The sequence below is a fragment of the Acinonyx jubatus genome, chromosome B2 (assembly GCF_027475565.1).
Source record: "Acinonyx jubatus isolate Ajub_Pintada_27869175 chromosome B2, VMU_Ajub_asm_v1.0, whole genome shotgun sequence".
Classification (NCBI taxonomy): Eukaryota; Metazoa; Chordata; class Mammalia; order Carnivora; family Felidae; genus Acinonyx; species Acinonyx jubatus.
In genome coordinates, this window is record NC_069385.1 from 93,127,201 (window position 1) to 93,150,756 (window position 23,556).

The window sequence follows — 23,556 nt, forward strand, 5'->3', positions numbered from 1 at the left end:
CTGCTATTTCTCTACAAGGAAGGTACTTTACTTATGCAGGAATCCAGGATCTTCAAAAGGCTGGCCACTAAGTATGTCTCTATGAATACTCCCATTTTTTTTTAATTTATTCATGTATTTTGAGAGACAGTGGGGGAAGGGCTGGGAGAAAGGGAGATAGAGAATCCTAAACAGGTTCCGTGCTGTCAGTGCAGAGCCTGATGTGGGGCTCAATTCCATGAGCTAAGCCAAAATCAAGAGTCAGATGCTTAACCAACTGAGCCACCCAGGCAGCCCTCGAACACTGCCACTTTTAATGGTACCTTCACAGAGATGCCTCCTCTGACCAGCCCAACTCAAATACACCATGGTCTCCACCACCAAACAACCAGACATTCTCTATCACCTTACATTTTTTGTGAGCTCCGTGAGGACAGGGGCCTTATTTGTCTCAAACAAAACTGTACTCTCCAGCACTGGAAACAGTCTGGTACCTGATGGGTATGCAATAAGTATTTATTAAATGAACAAACAGTACCAACCACTTTTATGCCAAAGCAAGTTATTATACCTCACAATTGAGGAGCCATACCATAAGCTGTTGATGCCCGGAATGGTATCTAATGAGAATGATACCATAAAACAAGAATTGCTTGAAAAAAAAATACAACTTAACTGTCTTATAATACGGATCTTACCATTATTTACTGAGTTTCCCATCTGAATGAATCAGATCCCAATTATGCACTTTGTTCCATAACATTTGGTTCACTTTTACTCAAATATAATAGGAAACCAAACATAAATGAGGCCAAGCTAAAAGTTCTTAGAGGATTACACAATTTTCAGTAGGTGAGACTAACATCACTAATCTGTAATAGCCCAAGAAAAGACTTTTAATGGTATTATACACAATATTAAATAAAATGTAAACTTCAGGAGAGCAGGAATTTGTCATTATGCTTTCTAATATATCCCTAATTCCTTGAACACAGCTAGACCATACAAGTGTTCAGCCTTAATAAGCAGTTTAAATGAACAATTACATGAAAGTATACACAAATGTCACTGTTCCCAAGTTTCTATCTCAAGAGATTAAAACTATCACCTTAAACTAGACTCTAATCATGGAATTACCCTTAACAAGCAAAAGAAACAGAATAAAACACCTCTACTCCATCACAGTAGTGCACTGTCCCCTTGCAGTACCTTGCAGAACTCAGGAGTAAGAATGCTAACAGTTTAGAAAACAAAGATCAGAAGTATCCCACCATGGAACTACCAAACAACAACAAAACATCTACTCACTCAAAAAGATACAATTAGTAGCTTTTTTTCAGGATATATGCATAGGAACTAAATCTTCTTAAGAGTAGAACTGCTAAAGTCTCTATTTAAAAGGAACTTTGGCCAAGTAATATTAAAGATTAAAGATATAACCTTCCATTTACAACTACATCAAAAAGAATAGAACAGGAGTAAGTTTAACAAAGGACGTGAAAGATCTCTACACTGAAAACTATAAGACACTGATGAAAGAAATGAAGACAACAATAAATGGAAAGATATCCTATGGTAGAAGAATTAATGTTAAAACTCCCAAACTACTCAAAGCAATCTATAGATTCATGCAATCCTTATCAAAATTCCAATGGCATTTATCACAGAAACAGAACAATCAATCCTAAAATTTGTACGGAATCACGAAAGACCCCAAATAGCCAAAGCAATCTTGAGAAGGAAGAACAAAGCTAGAGGCATCATGGTCCCTGATTTCAAGCTACATTACAAAGCTATAGCAATCAAAACAATATCGTACCGGCACAAAAATACACACACATCAGTGGAACAGCATAGAGAACCCAGAAATAAACACATGCATATATAGTCAATTAATTTATGACAGCAGAGCCAAGAATATACAATGGAGAATGGATTCTCTTCAATCAACAGTGTTGGGAAAACTGGATAGCCACATGCAAAAGAATGAAAATGGACCTCTATCACATACCATACACAAAAATCAACTCAAAATAAATTAAAGACTGGAATGTAAGACATGAAATCATAAAACTCCTGGAAGAAAATATAGAGAGTAGGCTCTTTTTTTTCAGTTTTGGCAGTAATTTTTTGGATTTTGTCACCAAAAGCATGGGCAACAGAAACAAAAATACAAAATCAGGATTACACCAAACTAAAAAGCTACTCCACAGCAAAGGAAACCATCAACAAAATGAAATAGCAACCTACAGCATGGGAGAAAATATGCATATCAAGTATCTGATAAGGGGTTAATATCTAAAGTATATAAAAAACTCACAGAACTCAACAGCAAACAAACAATCCAATGAAGTAATAGGCAGAGGGACTGAACATTTTCCCAAAGAAGAATATGAGGCACCTGGGTGGCTCAGCTGGTTAAGCATCTGACTTTGGCTTAGGTCATGATCTCTCAGTCTGGGTTCGAGCCCCGTATCAGGCTCTGCTGACAGTGCGAAGCCTGGAGCCTGCTTCAGATTCTGTGTCTCCCTCTCTCTCTGTCCCTCCCCTACTCATTCTCTCTCTATCAAAAATAAACATTAAAAAATAACAATAATAAAAATACATACAAATAAATGGCCAAATGGCCAGGTATATGAAAGCTGCTCAACATCCCTAATTATCAGGGAAATGCAAATCAAAACCAAAACCATGATGAAATATCACCTCGCACCTGTTAGGATGAAATACCACCTCACACCTGTTAGTATGGCTACCTTCAAAAAGACAAAAAAGAACAATTATTAGTGAGGATATGGAGAAAAAGGAATCCTTACATACCGTTGGTGTGAATGTAAACTAGTATAGGCACTATGGAAAAGAGTAAGGAGGTTCTTCAAAATACTGAAAATAGAACTAACATATGATCCAGCAAGCCCACTTCTGGGTATATACCAAACCAAATGAAAAGAAGGTATCAAAGAGATACCTGTACTCCCATGTTTGCAGCATTATTCACAATAGTCAAGTGTCCATCAATAGATGAATGGATAAAGATGTGGTGTGCGCGCACACACACACACACACACACACACACACACGGGAATATTATACAGCCATGAGAAAGAAGGAGAGCCCACCATTTGGGATTACATGGACGGACCTTGAAGATACTATGCTAAGTGAAAGAAGTCAAAAAAAGAGAAGGACAAATACTACACAGTATCACTTATATGTGGAATAAAAAAAAAAAGTCAAACCTATGAAAACAGAGTGTAAAAATGTGGTTGCCAGGGGCTAGGGGGTGGGGGAAATAGGAAGAGGTTGAGGTAGGTAAAAGGTACAAATTTCCAGCTATACAATGAATACGGTCTGAGGATCCACTGTAAAACATGATATAATTGATACCACTTTACTGCATAACTGAAACTTGCTAAAAGTGAAATGTTCTCATAAAATAAATATATAAATATGAACATGAATATGCAATGTGATGATGTATTAATTAACACAAGGGGGAATCCTTACTCAAAATATACGTATAACAAATCACCATGTTATACACTCTAAATATCTTACAATTTTACATGCCAATTATACCTCAAAAACACTGAAATTTTTAAAAACTATATATCTTTGATAGAATAAAAGTGTCAACTCTGCAATAAATTTAGAACATACAATTATTAGAACTTGAAAAACACAAGAAGAGAACATAAAAATACCTGATAAACATACCTAAAGGTCTTGATTCAATGAGCAAAACAAGAATTTATTTATTTATTTAATCTTCAAGCAACTGTATATATAGTGAAACATATCTCCTTCCACTTCATAATGTGGATTTAGGAATCAGTACATACTTTCTGTTATTTCATTAAATCTCTCTGGGTTCTATGGATTGAGGAATTTGGATAAGCAATTTGGACTGGATGATTCCAATCACTCAAATTCATTTCAGTTAAGATTCTAATTCTAAAGCCTTTCATAAGGAAAAGTAAGTAGCAGGCTTCAGTGAAGAACTACGTTAATAAAGTTTATTTTTATCTGTGTTACACACACACACCTTAATTTACAAGCATGTATCCTTACTTTTATTTCATGTATTTCTAATAATCTCACTTTCCTGAGATTAGACAAAATATATCTTCAGAAAGATACACTGATGGTTCTAAAAACATTGTTATTTTAAAAGGAAAAATAAATTAAAAAAATTTTTTCCTCAAGTATGTAAGGACCAAAAGCCCCACCTACTAAAATTGTACCTAAGGATATCACTACTAATGAATGACAAAATAATTTATTTCCTAAGAAAATACAATCATCACTTAAAAGTTACATTATGTTCACTATTTTTTAAAAAAGACTTATCTAATATGTTTTAGAAAATGACCCACCCAAAATGGTTAAAATAAAAATATCATTTTAAAACTATCTCTTTCTTGGAAAATACTATATAGGAAAATTGCTTTCCTAAAACATCACATGAATGTTTCTCTATTAGAGCCAATACTGCTTATCCATTAGTCAACGTCATTTATTTGACAATTTTCCTACTGTGACCAAAGTGTATCAAATTTGATTTAAAGCATTTTTATCAACGTTAAACCTTAAACCTAGGAAAATTTTTCTACCAAACCCTATCAACAGATAAGCTACCAAAATGACCTCCTTGGATGTACTTTTGTAAAGCTGCTTATCAGGAAATCTTTCATAAAGAAATTGACTGTAATTATACATGTAAACAGGAAAATATGGTTCTAAGGCCAAAATTTAAATCATATTTAATCTCCGAATTTAAAGAGAATTCAGTAAGTGCTTTAAGAAGCACTCCACAATGTCAATGTACGTAATTCTCCCTGCGTAAATGTATACAACTGGACATGAATACACACATTTAAAGGTACTCCATCCATCTCACTAATTACATCTGGGGCACTTTAAGCATTAAAAAAGAGTGTAACACAATGTATTTTTTAAAATCTATGCACCCATTATGACGATCTAAAAGGAAAGAGCCAAAAAAATAATCTGCCACCTCTGGCACTGGATGTGATCTGGAAACTGATGGTCAAATGTTACTTCTTTCCTTTAATCTGCCTCTTCAATAGGAATGTAGTTAATAACCATGTAATAAGGGAAAACGTTTCTTTGCCAGATGAATGCCAACAAATAAATGTAAAGGAAAAGACAGAATTAAAAAATCATCACTTTGCTACAACTGATTCTACCAAGTATCATCAATGGATGCATAAAACCATTAGAGGAAAGGTCAATGAAGAACTAATATTTTCATGTTGCCAAAGTTTTATCTCTACAAATTACTTGATATCTCAAGTATTTAGGAAGCAGAGTTTTGGCTTTTGCCAAATCCAGTAATTGAATTTAACATCAAAACGAAACACTGTAAGACTTCTTGATGTGGTATTATATTAACTACACACATTCACCTATGAAGGAATCTTGCCAAAATGTATAACCAGAATCCAATTAAGCTTTTCAATCTAACTTCCAATTTGCAGGACATAAAAGCAACATACCAAGCTAACTAACATCATAAAGAAATGATATTAAAAATCCAAAACTTAGGACATCAAGAAATATTTGGTCTTATTTCTTCAAAAAATCAGTATCACTGGAAAATATGAGGCTTCGGAAATAGAACTAAATACAACACTTAAGGCCCTTAATTACATCTTGATTTGAACAAGCCAAATGAAAATGGTATTTTGTGGACAAATGACAAACCTGAATATGGACAGGATATTGGATTTTAGGGAATTACCTATTTTTCAGGTATGCTTATAACACTGTCATGTAGAAATCCTTTTTCCAGAGATGCATGGTGAAATTAAACTCATTAGATGGAAGGAGTGGGAGGATGATGTGGCAGACAGATAAATGGATGCAGCCAATACAGCAAAACATTAACAGCTATCTACCTTGGTGATGGTAAATGTGTGTATACTGTACTATTCTTCCTGTTTCAGTATGTTTTAATTTTTCAAAATACAAAGTTCAATTTTTAGAAAAAAAGAGAAGCGTGGGGCACCTGGCTGGCTCAGTTGACACAGTGTGCAACTCTTGTTCTCATGGCTTTAAGTTCAAGGTACACACTGGGTATAAAATTACTTAAAAGCAAAATCTTTAAAAAGAAAAAAAAGAGAAGCTCAAAATAAAATATACCCTTAATCAAGTATCTAACAGCATACATTTGTTTTATAAGCTATTTTGTTCCAACACAGATTTAAAGTAGTCTTCTAAAAGATATATGACATAAGCTAATATGTAAAAAGAAAAAAAGAAAAACTAAAGAAAAAGATGGGACAGAAACTAAGATGAAGTCAAGGATGATTAAGTACCCAGAATGAGTTACAAATATTTATATTTTATGAAGCTTAAAAGTCAAAGTTTGTCAGGTATTTATCAAAACTCTTTAGAAAGAAAAATATGAAAAATGGGCAGTATACATTAAAAAGGTACTGCCTCATATAAAATACCATTTCAATAGACACCCTTATAACAACTTCCATTAGACTTTAAGTGTGCACTAAGTAGATGGTCTCTTGAGGAAGTATAAAGATCTAACGGGGTGTAAACACAATCTCTGTCCAGGAATGAAACAGTATTATGTATATTAACTGTTATCCAAAAACTAAAAAGAAATTAAACTTCACCAATATTTAATCAAACTGACACTACGATCCTTGCTCAATTCATGTCAGTCATAATTTATCTAAAGAGAAATATCCTGAGGCAAAACTGAGAATTCCATAATGTGGTGGCACTGGGCACCCTTAAACCACTTGTCTACCTTCAACGTTTTGCATTGTTACAGGATATTATCAATACAGTTCTTTTTGTATTAAAAAAAAAAAAAAAACAACCTTTAAAAAGAGTGGACTGTTTACAGTAATTTTCAGAAAATGGGAAAGGAGTGTTAAAATCTGTGTATTACAGAAAGGTTCTCCATTAATTCACAGCAAAGTCCTTAAACTGTTACACTTAAGGATGAGTTATACATTTTTTTTTAATAATACAATGTTTTATAAATGAGACAAGTGTTACAAACATGCTGGCCTTTTCTATTATAAGCAGTTTTAAGCGATGTGTCATATGAAAAAATAAGCACCCTTAATCTGTCCTTTTTTGATAAAAGGTAACATTTAGTAATGAGTAAGAAATTACTTGCTTTTCAAAAAGAAACGTGAGCTAACAGACTCTTAACTATAGAGAACAAACTGATGGTTACCGGGGGGGCAGTGGATGAGGGGAATGTGTGAAACAGGTGATGGGGATTAAGGAATACACTTGCAATGAGCACTGGTTAGATATATGGAATTGTTGAATCACTATATTGTATACCTGAAACTAATATAACAGTGTACGTTAACTACACTGGAATTAAAAGAAAAAACTTGGGATAAGAAAACAGAAGTTCAGAAATACTTCCATTATTATGTAATTTGTAACTAAAAATGAAATTTAGCACCTAAAGAAATCTTATCTGGAAACTTTAAAATGTTTCCAAATAAAAAGATTCAGTGAGTTCTGAGTTCAAATGGTAAATATTTTAAAAGGTAATAACAGACACACTGGTTTATTGGTTTAAAAGAACAGACACACTGAAGATGGCAAAAAATGTTCTAGTTTAGCTGCAATAAAAGCCTTTGTACACCTGATAGATAAGGAACAAAAATCTAGGATTGTAATTCGTTATGTAGAGCCTATGGTGAATTTCTTCCATGTAAATACACGTCTCTTTCTTGTATTATGGCTTTCATCCAGAAGAGCCATTAAAATCAAGCATCAAAATAAATTCAACTTGTAACCAAAACAGAAAACATTGTTATCTAAAGGACATGATGAATTTTTCAATAATAATGAAGTATGATCAATCATACTGCACTCCAAAAAAGTTCTTGTACAATTGACAATTTTTAAAGTGTAAATATTATTTGTTATCTATGGCATATTTTCAAGTATCTATCATATATGCTATATAATAAACATTAATATATTAGTATAGTAGGACAAGTGTATCAATACACATACAAGTAAAATGTCTTCCTGATAAACATGTACAGTCAAGTTTGGACACCATTATCTTAATGAAATGAAGCCTCAGATATAGAAGCAGCAATTCTGACACCCCCACCTCAGAGTGAAACAAGACAAGAATTTAATATCCCTTAAACGTTTTGATAAAAGCTGGCAATCATGATCTATGAACAGAGACCTGGAACTTTATGAACTGTGACCCAGGTTCCATTAGCTGGGGGTAAGAAATAGATAATGCAGCCTAGAAAAGTCTTTGATGAGTGAGGCAGAATCAACTCTGAAAACAAGCCAGGTAATCAAACCTCCCAGGATAACCTGTATGCTGAGGTCAACTTACCAAGAAAAAAGTCCTAATCTTAGCCTCTTCACAGAGTGAACTACAGAATCTGTGCTTGAGAGGGCTAGCTAACTGCTGCCCAATATCCATTCAGCCACCCTTCCTCACTCACTAGAATTTGTTGTTTAGCTAAGTATTGGTCACCCAAAATAAAGACAACACTTTTCAATGTACCTTACCGCTAGCTATGGCCACTAAGTTACAACCAATGAAGTGAAAGGAGAAATGGTACATGCAACTCTCAGGATATAATCACCAAAGGAGGAGGGCATACCTTCCTTTCCCCTTTTCTCTTTTACTGACCAGAATCCAACTTCTGGTTGGATACTGGAGAAGCCATCTCAAACTATGAGGTGAACCTCGATTTAGGGACATACAAGATAGCACAAGGTAGATGTAGATAGCACAAGTGTCAGGAGCTTATTAGGTCCCTGACACTGGAGGTCCACACCAACTCTCAGTCACCTTCTTCTGAGCTACTATATAACAAAATAAATGTTTCTTCATACCACTGTTATTTGGAGTTTTCTTGTCACTCCCAGCTGAACTTAATCCTAGGCCAAAAAGCCAAAAATTTTTATTAAGATGCCCCAATAAGTCACAATCCATGAGAACCAAATCCATCACAGCAACAAACTAGAGAAAACAGAGCCTAGAATAGGGAAAGTATTTCTGAGATCAGCCAATAGGCCAAGGATGCCTAGGTCTATGATTTGGGAAATCCAGGTAATTAGGCTTTCCTAATTCTCTAATAACAGGAATCTGCCACTCCCAAGGAATTATGAAATTCAACTTCTCTGATTGGCAGGTACACCAATCCCTAAGACAGGGAAGATGGGTAAGGGATAGGGCCTTTAAAACAAGCTTCTCTCTCTCGAGCCACTAACAGCCAAACTGTCTCATCATTGAGATCCCATAACAACTGCAGATGCAGCTCTCACTCTTTTATCAGAAATCCTTTTGGTCAACATTCTCAAGACACACCAAAATACAGGGTTTAGAGAGATTTCATTATTCATTTTTCTTCCATGGGAAAAAGATAGTAAGAATAAAAATTATAGAGTTAATTAAACAAAGGAACAGAAGAGCAAAACCAAAGTCAAGAAGTATTTCCTCAAGAAGCATTTCCTCAGTAATCCTTGATTTTCTTTACACCATAATTACTTTAAAACTACAAAGTAGAATAATTTACTGCTTTAAACATTAAAAAGCTGTTCATAAACCATCTCATGTTGATTAAAATAAGTAAATATCACACATCTTATAACAAACATTCTGATTATGAGAAATAAGTATATTTGATCAAATTGCTACCACATTAAACTGTCAAATCAAGAACCCTACTCTTTTAAACTGCAAAATCATAAAATATTAGCCTTCCTGTCCAAAGACCACCCACTACATATACTACAAAAAACTTTGTACCCACATACAGTAGAAAAAACTTTTTTACCCACGTTAAAATGTACAAACATCCAATAAATGCAAGATGATTTACACTAGAAAACATCCTCTTTTAATCATATAAATAGTTCTTCTGTTAAAATGTTTGAGACAGAGAAAGAAAGAGTGTGCCAGCACACGCACAGGGGAGGGGCAGAGAGAGAGGGAGAGAGAGAATCCCAAGCATGCTCTGTGCCATGAGCACAGAGCCAGCTAGGGGTTCAATCTCATGAACTGTGAGATCGTGACCTGGGCCTAAATCAAGAGTAGGCCACTTAACCAACTGAGCCATCCAGGCACCCCAATGATATAAACAGTTCTGGAACTGTTAACGAGTTATCAATCGTGTTTAAATTAACTAGATATAATGTGATAAACTTACTTGTTTAAATTCTGAGCTGAGATCACAGACAAGGTATAGAAACAAATTTTGATTACAGATAGAGTAAGCAGTTAATTCTGGAGAAAAAAAAAACTCACAGATAAAGAATGAGGCTGAAAGGAATTCAGCTGGGAAGAAAGAGGTAGGAAGGTGAGAGAATTCTGAGAATATATTAAAAATATAAGATGATCAAAAATAAACATATTACATATTTTCAAAATGCACAAGGTGAAGGGTTTAAAAAAAACTTCTCTTTCTACTTCCCCACAAAACCAGGACTCAGAAGTCAGGCTCACTCTATTATTATTCTAAATTTGAACCCAGAGTATGGGTTCATAAAGCATGTGAAAGCTAATATGAAAATGTGACCATTCCTAACCCTATTAATGAGAAAGTAAATTCAAATTTATGTATCATCAGAACAGACTATGTTCTTCATTTTAACTATACTCTAATACAATTAGAATTATTCAAACATTATTCTCTTCAAAATACTATGCCAGCCATATTTTATAAATTTTACATTTTTAAAATAACTTTCCTGTGATGAAAGCTATAAAATTAAGACTAAACTTAGCTCTGGGATGAGAAAAATATACCTTGACTTTCTTACTCAAAACAAAAAGAAGGTATTATTCTCTTTTCCTCCTCTCACCAGTAGGTGATGGTAGGCCAATCATCATAGACAAAAATCTAGTTTTAGACTAGTTTTCCAATCTAATAGTCTTCCAATGAGATTGATCAGATATGATGTTTCTCCTATTTAAGAAAATTAAAAACTGGAGTACCTGGATGGCTCAGTAGGTTGTGTCCAACTCCTAATTTCGGCTTGGGTCATCATCTCAAGGTTCGTGAGCTTGAGCCCCATGTGGGGCTCTGCGCTGATAGCACAGGGCCTGCCTGGGATTCTCTCTCTCCCTCTGCCCCTCCCCTGCTCTCTCTCAAAATAAACAAACATTTAAGAAACAAGGAAAAAAATTAAAAACTACTAAAATAACCATAATGTAACTGAATAACTATCAGACATAACTTTTTTAAAAGTTTATGCACACATTCAGAGGAGGGACAGAGAACAAGAATTCTAACCAGGCACATTTTCCAACTAAGGCAAGTAAATATGGAGGGGTTTAAGTACAAGGGACAGAAGTAAAACGAACAAACCTAAAGAGTTCCATAGAAATCAAGGCAGTGATAACGGTGAAAATGGCAATAAGGGATTATGCAATCCTTCCATAACTGGAAGAAAACAGCAATAACCAAATGGAACTAAAGGGGGTAGAATCTTACTCAACAAAAGTTGCGACTTAAAACAAGGGCTATAAAACAAAAATTATCAGGGTGCCTGGGTGGCTCAGTCAGCTAAGTGTCCAACTCTTGATTTCAGCTAGGTCATCTCACAATTCCTGAGTTCCAGCCCTGCCACACTGATAGCGAGTAGCCTGCCTGGGACACTCTGTGTGCGTGTGTGTGTGTGTGTGTCTCTCTCTCTCTCTCTGTGCCTCCCTCAGATATCCATGCATGCTCTCTCAAAATAAATAAACACAAAAAATTTTAGAACAAAAATTACCTGTGCCAAAATGATCTTCACTTATGTCTGAAATTATGAGGTTCCTACTGTCCATTTACGCAAAATCATTTTCAGGATCCCAAAATCATTTTTCTGAGGAAAATAATGGCTCTGTCCTCCTCTGCCCAGGGAGGGCAGAGAAGCCTCCTATTCAAACAAATCCCCCATTAGAGCTTTTAAATTTACATAATTCCATACACATCCTTGTGTATTTATAAAGCTGATGTCTATGCATTTTGGCTGGCAAAAAAAAGGGAGGGGTGGAGGAGTGAGAACTGCATTCCCACCAGATCTCTGACAGTATCATGTAACTCACCTTCCCATCAATACATTTAACAATCTGATATAAGAAATGATATCCAAGGAAAGTTGTTTGAAAGATAACATAAAATCTAACCTAGGATTGGGTCAGGTCATTATATTAGTCCCTATAATACAGCTTATACTGGGATACATACTGAGTGACACGGTAACAAAAAGCTCATGTTCATTGAGAGTATGTTGGTAAGGATTTCCTTTTAGCGTATCACACACTAGGACAAAACTGTGGATAATATTTCTTTCTAGTTTTACTACCGGAAAAGGTTTTCCTTTTCCTGGGTACTTTGACTTTGTTTTCACTTTAAGGACAATAATTTTTCCCCTTGGAATGTTTTCCTCTTCCACAATGACTGCTAGAAATCTGAGAGCCAAAGTTGTACCCCACCTGCAGCAAACATTTTTTACTATCTTAACTTCTGGTTCCACTACTTGGCCCTAGTTTTTCCCCTTTCCTTGAATTGCCCTCCACCCAGTTAAAATTTACTAAGCACCTACTATGTGCTAGGTTAGGTACTACTCTAATGCCTATATGAACAACATACTATATACAGAGCTATCCTAGCCTTCATGGAATAATTTTTTCATCTTTAATAATTAAAGTGCTTGGTAAGCCCCCATATATCATTTCTGAACTTCAACACAGTCATGCTAAGAACTGTGAAGCATCCGTGATTTTTACCCCACTTGCAAACTAACAAACTAGCTTGTTACTAATACATGGTGTTGACAGGAGACTACCAGGTCAGAGACAATTCTATCATTGTGGCAGAGCAAGCAGCATGACCATGATGTTATGTCAGTTCTCTCTGCCCCCACCACCACCCCAAGTTCCATAGGGGCAACAGGTGGGCCTAGACAGATGCCTACATATTGGGGTGAGATACAAGAGAGGAACAGTGTGGGGAATTTATCACTTTCGTTGCAAGCAGTACGCAAGTCTGCAATTTGTCTGGGGTAAGAGGTGATTGGGTGAAGGAGCAAGTGTTATCCTATTCTTCAAAGTTGTTTGCTTCAAACACAACCCTAAAAAATGGCCCAGTTTAAGAGTGATCAAGACCTTTCATTCTTGACACACTCAGCAGGAATGTTCAAGAACACACAAGACCCATGGGAGGCCACCTCTCCCAGTAAGTGAATGTTAAATAAGTAACTAGACTTACTAAGCATCCTCAAAACATCATAAAACATCAAAACATCCATGCTAAACTTTAAGCTCCATAAAAAGAGAAACTAAGCACAACCTGATATGAAACACACAACTCAGTAAGTGAATAAAACCAAAACAACCCATTTTTAACAAACCTTCTTCAAGTTAATGTTTATTTTTAAGTCTCAATTTCTTCAACTGCAAAATGAGAAGACGTTACAGTGGCCAATGACACTCTCTCTCTAAAACATGTAGTCTTTAATAATGAAGAGCCATATCAGGCATTCATAAATCTTATAAATGCAAAAATGCATACATTCTTTGAAAGGGAAAGACGAGAACTATCCCCTTTGGTCCTTTAAAAACAGAACTTAAAACCACTCCTCATCCTAATTTTGCTGACTATGAAGCCAAATGAAATTTGGGATACAGTTTTAGAGCCTTGATCTTAAGAACACTCATGTGCTTGACGACAAGAAGACTAAGAATCTTTTCTAGTCTATGACCTACGTATTAGTGAACGTGCAAATCACTTAACCGACTCTCAAAATTTCAGTTTAGCTATAAAATGGGATTGATAGTTACTTACAGCTTTTAAGGCTTTTGTGAAACTAATGAAATAATGTTGGCCAAGTACTTTTGTGCAGTACCTGTTACATTAACATCCACACATATTAGCTATTTTTCAACTTCCTTTATATATAATCCCTTATAAAAGAAAAGAACTGGGGGTTTTATAAGCTCCTCTGCCTGCAAACTCCCCATGAAACTCTGAGATTAAAAGCAGTTTCATGGGGTGCCTGGGTGGCTCAGTCGGTTAAGCGGCCGACTTCAGCTCGGGTCATGATTTCACGGTCCGTGAGTTCGAGCCCCGCGTCGGGATCTGTGCTGACAGCTCGGAGCCTGGAGCCTGTTTCAATTCTGTGTCTCCCTCTCTCTCTGACCCTCCCCCCCGTTCATGCTCTGTCTCTCCCTGTCTCAAAAATAAATAAACGTTAAAAAAAAAAAATTAAAAAAAAAAAGCAGTTTCATGACAACATATATAAACTAGCAGTAATAGTTCAAAGAATAATCTATCATGTTCTGAGTTTGGTACCTTGCTCTCATGGGTAATAAGTACCAACTTCATTATGCCACAGAACGCAGTTATTTGGTGAAATGCCTGTCTAAATGTTACTGTGAACATATTTTTTGATGAAATTAACATTTACACCAATAGCCTCTGAATAAAACAGATTATCCTCCATAACATGGATGCACCCCAACAAATCGGTTGAAAAACTTAAGAGAAAAAAGATGGAGGTCCCCTGAGTAAGAAGGAATTCTGTCTTCAGACTCAAGACACAACATCAATTCTTCCCTGGGTCTTCAGTCTACCAGCCTACCCTGCAGATTTTGGGCTTGCCAGCCTCCACAATCACATAAACCAATTTCTTAAAACAATCTTAACTTCATTATCTCTGTCTCCCCCTATATTACACACACACACACACACACACACACACACACACCTATTGGTTCTTCTTTGGAAAATTCTAACACACTTGCAAACTCTAAGAAGTTTGTTAATAGCTTTGTTACTAACAAAAAACTAGCAATTAAGGTTAATACTACTAATAGGTTAAGAAATCTTAAAAAAGAGAAAACAAGTGCAAACTGACCATGGAAGAAATAAACAACAGGGTAAAATTCAACACTGACAAAGGCAAGATAATAAGAGGGTTCCAAATTCTTTTTTTTTTTTTTTTTAAATACAAGTTATTGTCAAGTTAGCTAACATACAGTATATGCAGTGTGCTCTTGGCTTCAGGAGTAGATTCCCATGATTCTTCAATTACATATAATACCCAATGCTCATCCCAACAAGTACCCTCCCTCAATGTCCATCACCCATTTCCTCTACCCCGCACCCTCCCCCATGAACTCTCAGTTTGTTCTCTGTATTCAAGAGTCTCTTACGGTTTGCCTCCCTCTGAAACTATTTTTCCCCCTTCCTTTCCTGCCATGGTCTTTTGTTAAGTTTCTCAAATTCCATATATGAGTGAAAACATGGTATCTGTCCTTCTCTGACTGACGTACTTCACTTAGCATAATACCCTCCAGTTCCATCCGTGTTGTTACAAATGGCAAGATTTCATGCTTTCTCATTACCAAGAAATATTCCATTATATATGTATACCATATCTTTATCCATTCATCAGTTGATGGACATTTGGGTTCTTTCCATAATTCGGCTATCGTTGATAGAGCTGCTATGAACATTGGGGTACATATGCCCCTATGAATCATCTCCTATACCCTTTGGATAAATTCCTAGGTCGTAGGGTAATTCTATTTTTAATTTGTTGAGGAACCTCAACACTGGTTCCCAGAGTGGCTGCACCAGTTTGCATTCCTACCAATAGTGGAAGGGGGTTCCCCTTTCTCCAAATCCTCACCAACTTCTGTTGCTTCCTGAGTTGTTAATTTTTGCCATTCTGAGACGTGTGAGGTAGTATCTCAGTGTGGTTTTGATTTGTATTTCCCTGATGATGAGCATCTTTTCATGTATCTGTTGGCCATCTGGATGTCTTCTTTGGAAAAGTGTCTGTTCATGTCTTCTGCTCATTTCTTCACCAGATTACTTGTTTTTCTGGGGTTGAGTTTGGTAAGTCCTTCATAGATTTTAGATACTAAGGGTTCCAAAATTCTTAAGAAGGAATTACTGGGTATCAGAAATTTTCTACCTGACCTAATTAAAAAAGTCATTGGCTCCCTAGGGCCAAATTTTATCTCCTATTCTTCCCTAAATCCCATTAAAATGAGAATAAAGGAATAAAAGGTAAAAGCCCATAATAACAAAGAATAAGAGGAAGCCCAAAAGCTGATGAAAGATTTTAACACACTTCTGAAAGATGAAAAGAAACCTGAACAGAAGAGATTAATGAAACAGAGCATGAAAAAGTTACAGCCTAGAGCCAAAGGGAGCTGTAACTTAAGAGGGAACAACCCCACCTAACAAAGGGTATTGGCAGTGACCTGGGCAAGAAAATAAAAGAATTACCTTAAGGACTAACATACTAAGAGGTCAACCTCATCCCTTCCCCTGACTTAAATACTACCCAATAAGGCTTATAGCCAAGCAATGAACTCCAAGCAAGAAAATCTTTTCTTAACCCTGAAGTGAAACCGAATGAACACCTAATGATAAAGCGCCTCTCATCCTGGTATTCAGAAGTTCCCCAAAATAACTGCAGGCTATCTAGCTAATACTCACTTATCCCACAGCAAACCTGACATACATTTCCTATTCTCCCATTTTAAACATCAACAAACCAAAAATAATTAGACATTTGGAAAAAGCTTACAACACAGTAAGACCAAAATATACAAATAAAAAATTAATTGACTATAAAGAGACTCTCACTATAACCCTATAACAAACAGAATACTATTTAAAAATGGTATGAATAGGAGCACCCGGCTGGCTCAGTAGATAGAGCAGGCAACTCTTGTCTTGAGGGTGGAGTTCAAGCCCCACACTGGGTATAAAGCTTAATATATATATATATATATATATATATATATATATATATATATAAATAAATAAATTTAAAAATTAAAAATGCTATGAATGAACATAAGAGTTCTTAGAAACAGTAATACAATTGTCAAAATTAAATATTCAAAGAAATGGAAAATATGACAGTGACTCTCTAAGAAGACATAAAGCAAAATATGGTAAATATTCAAGAAAGAGATGAAAAATGTGTCCTCTAGAAAGGGCAAAATCTGTCTACTAGGAGTTGCAGAGAAAACAGAAGACAATTTCACAGAGCTGAAGGGATCACTCTCCAAACTGAAAACCCACCAAGGGCCCAGCAAAAATTAAAGATGAAACACCAAAAGATACAGAAAAGATTCTAAAGCAGGAGTGCAAGAATGGCCACCTAACAAAGCAAAAGTCTCATACAAGAATCAGGCAACCTAACCACAATACTAGATGCTAGAAGGCTAAGAAATAATGCCTTAAAATTTTAAGAAAGGTGATATTCAAATAAAAGCAAATTATTACTCAAATATGGTATGACCAGAAACTGACTAAAGATGTCATTAAGAGGGAACAGATGTAATACAGAAAAGTAATAGCTCTAATAGCTCTACTCAAGGAGTGCAGTGAAGCTCAGGGATGACAGATGTTCAACAGGTCAAGAGAATGACAAGCCTAGACAGGAAAAGATAAGGACAGAGGGCTCTGGGATTTCCAGAAAAAAGGTAGATTGAATAGAACCAAATATCCCAGATCTTGAGAAAAGAAGCCCATTATGAGAACACACATATGCAAGTTAAATTTTAAAAGATTCAGTAACCCAAAGAATAAAAACTGTTCTAGTCTTGATCCAAGGTTTGTATTTTACGTGAAATATGCAATGGGCTTCAGAAATAATAATGAAATGAATTTTAAGTAATAGATAAAAGGAATAAACTGAAAGACATTACTTAGGGATATAATGATGAAGACATGACTAATTTTCAGATTTTAAATTAAGACAGAAAATTAAATGTTCATTCAACGCGAAGTAAAATTAAAATATACTTGGCTTTATATTACATCAAGTTAAAGAGAGCAAAAGTCAACTGTAAAAAAAAAAAAAGTGTAAATTTCATATTCCCAGGGAACTATTACTCTATTTCTGATGAACCCTAAGTTCTTCCTTTTAGCCAATCAAACTGTACCTCTAACTGCTCCCTAATGGATCTAAGCTCTTTCCCATTATTCATAATATAGTCAAATTTCTTGGGGCACCTGGGTGGCTCAGTCGTTAAGCATCCAACTCTTGATTTCAGCTCAGGTCATGACCTCACAGTTCATGGATCGAGCCCTGTGCCAGGCTCTGCACTGGCAGTGCAGAGCCTGCTTGGGATTCTCTCTCTTCTCTCTCTCTGTTCCCACCCCCAAATAAATAAACAAACAAACAAACAAACAAACAAAAGTCAAATCTCTTGCCAATGTGACAAACTTTCAAGGATCTATGGCTATTATATCCTACTCTTTCCATCTTCCAGCATTTTCTCTCCTCCACTAACGTTACATCTCTAATTCTACAAATTTTTGCCTCTCTTTTCTGTTAGCTCTCTTCTAAACATACTCATTTTCACCAAAATCACTCTAATTATAATTCAAAATGATATTTAATATTAACCATCACTTATGGAAATGATGTTTTATTCTTAAAGCCTATGCACGTTCGTACAAGGGTGATCAGTTACTCTAACAATTAACAGTATACAATCTGTCTTAGTATTTCATCACATTTGTATTACTACTTTGCTTACATGTATTGTTTGTATTTTCTTGTTCAAACGCCAATTCTCAAAAATAAGATAAACTGCACAAGAGGTTCACTGATTGTGACTTCTTGTGATGGCACAAGAGGTTAAAAAAAAAAAAAAAAAACTACCACTCAGAATAATAAAAATAGTGAAAAAAGACCCCAGTGCAAATACGGAATGAATTTATATGTGTAGCTGGATACACATCTTCTAATTTATCTGAACAGTTTGCCACCCCCACAAATCAAGTATGAATAAGAAGAATAATAATTAAAATCTGAAAACAGGATTTTATTGGATCAAAGGTCCACTGTGTTTAGTTAAATGTAATGTCTGATTGAAAATGCTGTCCAAGAGAAGCATGAAGCCATAAAAACTTGTGAAAAGGGGCAGCTGGCTGACTCAGTCAGAGGGAGCATGCAACTCTTGATCTTGGGCTGTTGGGTTTGAATTCAAGCTCTACACTGAGTGCTGAGATTACTTAAATACATTTTAAACATTTTTAAAAAGGGATGCCTGGGTGGCTCAGTCAGTTAAGCATCCGGTTTCAGCTCAGGTCATGATCTCACCATTTCTTGAGTTCCAGCCCTGCACTGGGCTCTGTGCAGGCAGTGTGGAGCCTGCTTAGGATTCTTGGTCTCCCTCTCTCTCTGCCCCTCCCTGACTCGTGCTGTCTCTGTCACTCTCAAAATAAATCAAAATAAACTGAAAAAACAAAAAAATTTGTAAACACCTTTTAATAAATCTCAGTAATGCACTAAGACACCAATTTTTTCAGGACAAGTGTCAGGACAACACAATTTTTCTGATTTTACATAGATGAATTCTGCCTCTAATGGTGAAGATGCCCCAAAATTATGAGCTATGACCAAAGTTAAAACTTGTGTGCCAAAAAAGGGACCAAATCACACATTGCTAAGAGGCTTATAAAACCAGTCTTAACATGTATTACAATACTTTGCTGTGAGGAAAGCAGCACAAACTAAAATTCTTACTAAACAAAACTGCTTGAATGTCATTCATGACAGGAAAGTGACTATCACATATGCATGCTACTAGAAATTTTCCTTTACATTTGAAAAAAGTACTTAAATGCACAATATGAATCAATTTTTAGCAAATATGCAAGATACCGGTAAGATTTTAAGGACTTTCTAAAATGTTTAATCTCCAAAAACCATGTACAGGAGGGGCTTTTTCTTATTTTAGTCAATGATTATTTTGTAAGCCATGACGTGGCCTGCAAAGAACACCTTGGTTTCACTGAAGAGCACAAGAGCTATGAGTAAGTACTATTTGAATAAAAGGTATTCTGTGTACCCACATATCTACAATATATCTGTCTTCCTGATCTTAAATAAATCAAATTACAGCCACTGAACATTTCTTTTCAATATACCATATAAAGAAATGGTTAAATACAAGACTTCCTTCACATTTATGAATCAGAGCCATCCATGTAAAAGGGGAACATGTTTGTAAAAGGAGAGAAAAAATATTTCTCCTTGACACTGTGTATTGCCAGTTTTTCAAAAACCATTTCAATGATTTTACATACGTGGTATATATAAACAAGTGGTATATATAAACAATATGTTCAAGTGGTATATACAATATATTTGGTATCAACAACCTATTACTTGGGCAAATATTTTAATTTTAAGGATAACAAGATTTTTAAAGAATTCCGATAACTGTTGTGATTATCAAGATCAGACATTTCTCCACTACTTAATGATTTTCCTCACTGGAGTTAAAAAAAAAAAGTTTACTGGGCAATCTAAAAACCATATGCAAATACTGCAATTATGTACATATATACTGGAGTCCAAAGCATTCTAAAAGAGACCAGAAATCTATTGGTGATCTCCCAACATGAAATGATCAGCATCCTAATTTTTTTGCCTCAAACAGAGCCCTAAAAGTAATCTTCAACGTTTCTTTCCTATTTTTGTAATTTTTAAAGCTATTCTATGACTTCCGGATACAGATTAAATATATGCAAGCCATTCAACTATGCCAACAAAAAACTGGTCTTTAACAACTACAGCAAATCAACTTGGTTAAGCATAGTAGAGAACAAGACATAGTAGTTATTGGTTTGCTAGTTTTAGCACTGTCAAAACCAAAGTTACAAAATTACCACAATCTACAACTGTCATTGATGTGAGGAATAGTGACAGGGTCATTTCCCTGCTAAAGATTCAGTAAGACAATTAATAAAAGCATATAGACCCATGTACAAAACATCTGGATAAAAACTATATCCTTTTTATTTTATAACAAAAAGCTGAAGTGGTATGTGAATAGCTGAAACTTATAAAAATTATCCATATAAGGTTTTCACTAAATGGTTTATAATATAATTTCTTCTTCCCAACTGTCTCTGAAATCTAAAATTATGTCAAAACAAACTTTTCAAAAATTTAAATGATGTCCATCTTGCTATCATTAGAAAATATATAGGCCTTTTACTCAACCAAATATCCCAAAGGGCAAATGGAACTTTGAAGCAATCAAGATAAATGCCCTACCGACCGCATAAAGAAATCTAAACGATCCTAGACAGAAGAGCTTTATTACTTAAAATTTCCTCCACAAATTCCCTTACTATCTTAAAAACATATATACTACATACATATTAATAAAAACAGTTACACTTCAGAGCCAAGGTAAATAATTATAACACACAAATTTAAAATAAATTTAGAAAATAATTCTACTTAAGTTCTTAAATAAAAAAGTTCAAGTTTATAAGATAACAGAATCACAAACAAGTATTAATTATACCTCAAAAAACTGTTAAGTACTTCAGCAGAGATGTTCTCAGTCTTCTATTAAGAAAAGAAATGTTCACCAAACTGAAGAGACTTTTCACAATAGAAAGTTTTCAGATCAATAAAAATCAATTCTTTAAAAAAGGGGGACAGCAAGTAGGAATACTGGTATTATAAAAGGGCTGAAATTTTATAAATAAAGAAGTCTAACAAGATGATACATTTGCTAATTTCAGAACCAATTAACATCCTAAAGAGTAACCATATTTCCAGTAATAAGCACATAAGTACTCAATAAATGTTTTTCCTGAATTTAGACTGAGATGTGCGACTCTGTATACAACCAAGAACTGTCAAAAGCACTTGACAATAAAGATAATTAGGTACACTGTACTGACACAGGAACCAAAGTAAAAAACTTGAACAGTGCATACATAAAACAAAATTTTAAAAGGTTTAAAACATTTAAAATACAACAAAAACAATGTAAACCTACGCAATAACACAACACCAGGTATGTAATTCAGAGATATACCATTAGCAAACAATTCAAAAGACCTCAGTATTAAAGAGCTGTTAAAATGAAGATTCCTAGTAGGCAAAATGTTGAGGTCTTCAAGCAGAGTAATCTGAAAAATTTATGGATGAATAGCAGGCCAGCCTAATATAAATTTAAATATTGTTATATTAAAATATTAGGCAGAAAATATTAAAACGAAACAAAAATTATTCTGAAAAATCATAGTGCAGAAGTCTAGACTCATTGAAAGGCAGATCAACACCACATAAACCTGTGAACTACTCTATGGAACAGTGATGGGAAGCCTAAATTCTCGAGTGAAGCTGATTTTCCTTTAGTTAATTTTAGCTTACAGAATAGCTAGCTAATTGCCCCAAAGTCTGCTGTAATATTTGCTTTGCTTTATAAAAGAAAACCTACATATTTTCCCACATATTAATGTATCTGAGATAATTTCATATTAAGAATTCGTTTAGCCTTACAGAAAGTTGCTATCCTTAATCTTCCAGTTACTTCAACTACAGAACCTAGATCAGTGCTATCCAATAGATATATAATACAAGCCACATATGTAATTTTAAATTTTCAAGTAGCCACTTTTAAAAAAAGGTAAAAAGAGATGAAATTAATTTTAACCATATATTTTATTTTACTCAAAGTATACAAAATATCATAAATGTAATCAACATTAAAAAACTCCAATGGGGCACCTGGGTAGCTCAGTTGGTTAAGCATCCAACTCTTGATTTCGGCTCAGATTATCATCTCACAGTTTGTGAGACTGAGCCTTGCATAGGGCTCTGTGCTGTCAGCACAGAGATTCCCGCTCTCCCTCTCCCTCTGCCCCTCCCCCGCCTCTCTCTCTTCAAAAATAAACATTAAAAAAACAGAACAAAACAAAAAAGCCCTCTGACAAAATATATTTGATATTCTTTTTTCATATTAAGTCTTTATAATGTAATGTGCAGGAGGTACTTTGGTGGCTGAAGTCAGTTAAGCATCTGACTCTTGATCTCAACTCAGATCTTAACTTCAGGGTCCTGAGTTCAAGTCCCACATTGGGCTCTGCACTGGGCCCGGAGCCTACTTAAACAAATAAATCTAATGTGCACTTCACAGCACATCTCAGTTAGGACTGCACTCCTCTAAAGTGATTTAACAGTTTTATGTGGCTAGTGGTTACTATGCTGGACAGCACAGGTCTAGAGTTCTTTCGCTGGTTTTGAGATACATGTACAAAATACCAAAATATCTGAAATGAAAGCATACAATATATTAAATATGAAGGTCTGGGAGGGGCACTGAGAAAGGTCAATTCAGCAGTTCCCCTTGACTCCAGCAGGCCTATAGTGACATAATGTTCCAATTTGCTAAGCAATCCCTACATACTAGAGAGAGTCCCAACTTATACTTTTTGTCATAATGTAATAAACAGCACCCCTGTAATTCTCAAAAAGTGTCCCCCTTTGGATAATAAATTATATGGTCACCCTATCCATATCCATAATATCCTCAAAGATAATTCCACACTCCTTGGAAGAAAATTTAAAGTCTAATTCTGATGTCTAGAACAGCAGCTCTAAATTGAAAGCAAAGAATCCTAAATTCACTACCCTCACCAAAAAAACAAAAAAACAAAAAAAAACAAAAAAAAAGAAAAAGAAAAAAAAGAAAAAGAATAAAAAAGATGCTGCTGAAAATTCTTTTTATTTTAAATTGCAGACTAAAAA

General features: G+C 35.0%; 1 protein-coding gene across 6 annotated transcripts in view; it reads right to left on the reverse strand.

Moving 5' to 3' along the window:
* The window catches only part of PHF3 (PHD finger protein 3), an 81,881-nt gene that overhangs the window by 46,956 nt on the left and 11,369 nt on the right, over positions 1–23,556 (reverse strand). The window lies entirely within an intron of this gene.